The sequence below is a fragment of the Triticum aestivum genome, chromosome 3D (genome assembly GCF_018294505.1).
Source record: "Triticum aestivum cultivar Chinese Spring chromosome 3D, IWGSC CS RefSeq v2.1, whole genome shotgun sequence".
In the NCBI taxonomy this organism is placed as follows: Eukaryota; Viridiplantae; Streptophyta; class Magnoliopsida; order Poales; family Poaceae; genus Triticum; species Triticum aestivum.
In genome coordinates, this window is record NC_057802.1 from 315,158,394 (window position 1) to 315,161,246 (window position 2,853).

The window sequence follows — 2,853 nt, forward strand, 5'->3', positions numbered from 1 at the left end:
TCTCTAAATGGTCGAGAGGTAAAGATTCATATATAGGACGATGGTATTTGGACACCGGAAGTGTTCCGGGTGATACCGGGTCACCGGAAGGGGTTCCGGGCAACCCACGACAAAGATATGGGTTATTGATCATCTAGGTTCCGCTGTTGGTTATTGATCGGAGATATGTGTCGGTCATGTCTACATAGTTCTCGAACTCATAGGGTCCGCACGCTTAACATCCGATGCCGATTTGTATTATGAGTTATGTGTTTTGGTGACCGAAGAATTGTTCGGAGTCCCGGATGAGATCACGGACATGACGAGGAGTCTCGAAATGGTTGAGAGGTAAAGATTGATATATTGGATGATAGTATTTGGACACCGAAATGGTTTCAGGACGTTTCGGATATTTATCGGAGTACCGAGGGTTACCGGAACCCCCCGAGGAAGTAATGGGCCAACATGGGCCATAGGGGAGAGAGAGGGAGCCCACAAGGGATGGCGTGCCCCCCCATGGGCTGTCTGAATTGGACAAGGGGAAGGGGACGCGGCCCCCTTTCCTTTCCCCCTCTCCCTCTCCTTCCCCCTTTTCCCCTCCATGAGAAGGAATAAGATGGGGGGCTGAATCCTACTAGGACTGGGAGTCCTAGTAGGACTCTCCCCTCATGGCGCACCCCCTAGGGCCGGCCTCCTCCCTCTCCCTCCTTTATATACGTGGGCAGGGCACCCCTTGGAGACATACCAATTGTTCCAAGCCGTGTGCGGCGTCTCTCTCCACGGTTTACTACTCCAGTCATATTCACGTAGTGCTTAGGCGAAGCCCTGCGCGGATCACATCACCACACCGTCGTGCTGACGAAACTCTCCCTCAACCTTCTGCTGGATCAAGAGTTCAGGGACGTCATCGAGCTGAATGTGTGCTAAACTCGGAGGTGCCGTACGTTCGGTACTTGATCGGTTGGATCGCGAAGACGTTTGACTACATCAACCGCGTTAACTTAACGCTTCCGCTTTCGGTCTACGAGGGTACGTGGACACACTCTCCCCCTCTCGTTGCTATGCATCTCCTAGATAGATCTTGCGTGATCGTAGGAAAATTTTGAAATTACATGCTACGTTCCCCAACAGTGGTATCAGAGCCAGGCCTATGCGTAGATGATATGCACGAGTAGAACACAAAGAGTTGTGGGCGGTGATAGTCATACTGCTTACCACCAACGTCTTATTTTGATTCGGCGATATTGTTGGATGAAGCGGCCCGGACCAACCTTACATGACCACGTTCATGAGGCCGGTTCCACCGACAGACATGCAACTTGTTTTGCATAAAGGTGGATGGCGGTTGTCTGTTTCTCCAATTTTAGGTGAATCAAATTTGACTACAGCCGGTCCTTGTTGAAGGTTAAAACAACAAACTTGACGAAACACCGTTGTGGTTTTGATGCGTAGGTAAGAACGGTTCTTACTAGAAGCCCGTAGCAGCCACGTAAAACTTGCAACAACAAAGTAGAGGACGTCTAACTTGTTTTTGCAGGGCATGTTGTGATGTGATATGGTCAAGACATGATGTGATATACGTTATTGTATGAGATGATCATGTTTTGTAAAAGTTATCGGCAACTGGCAGGAGCCTTATGGTTGTCGCTTTATTGTATGAAATGCAAACGCCATGTAATTGCTTTACTTTATCACTATGCGTTAGCGATAGTTGTAGAAGCAATAGTTGGTGAGACGACAAAGACGCTACGATGGAGATCAAGGTGTCAAGCCGGTGACGATGGAAATCATGACGGTGCTTTGGAGATGTAGATCAAAGGCACAAGATGATGATGGCCATATCATGTCACATATTTTGATTGCATTTGATGTTTATCTTTTATGCACTTATTTTTCTTAGTACGGCAGTAGCATTATAAGATGATCCCTCACTAAAATTTCAAGGTATAAGTGTTCTCCCTGAGTATGCACCGTTGTGACAGTTCGTCGTGCCGAGACACCACGTGATGATCGGGTGTGATAAGCGCTACGTTCACATACAACGGGTGCAAGACAGTTTTGCACATGCAGAATACTCGGGTTAAACTTGACGAGCCTAGCATGTACAGACATGGCCTCGGAACACTGGAGACCGAAAGGTCGAACGTGAATCATATAGTAGATATGATCAACATAGAGATGTTCACCATTGAAAACTACTCCATCTCACGTGATGATCGGACATGGTTTAGTTGATATGGATCACGTGATCATTTAGAATGAATTGAGGGATGTCTATCTAAGTGGGAGTTCTTAAGTAATATGATTAACTAAACTTTAATTTATCATGAACTTAGTCTTGATAGTATTTGCAAATTATGTTGTAGATCAATAGCTCGCGATGTAGCTCCCCATTTATTTTTGAATTGTTCCTAGAGAAAAATAAGTTGAAAGATGATAGTAGCAATGATGCGGATTTGGTCCGTGATCTGAGGATTATTCTCATTGCTGCATAGAAGAATTATGTCCTTGATGCACCGCTAGGTGACAGACCTATTGCAGGAGCAGATGCAGACGTTATGAACGTTTGACAAAGCTCGGTATGATGACTACTTGATAGTTTAGTGCACCATGCTTTACGGCTTAGAACCGGGACTTCAAAAACGTTTTGAACGCCACGGAGCATATGAGATGTTCCAAGAGATGAAATTGGTATTTCAGTCTCATGCCCGTGTCGAGACGTATGAGACCTCTGACAAGTACTTTGGCTACAAGATGGAGGAGAATAACTCAACCAGTGAGCATGTGCTCATAAGTCTGAGTACTACAATCGCTTGAATCAAGTGGGAGTTAATCTTCCAGATAAGATAGTGATTGACAGAGTTCTCTAGTCAC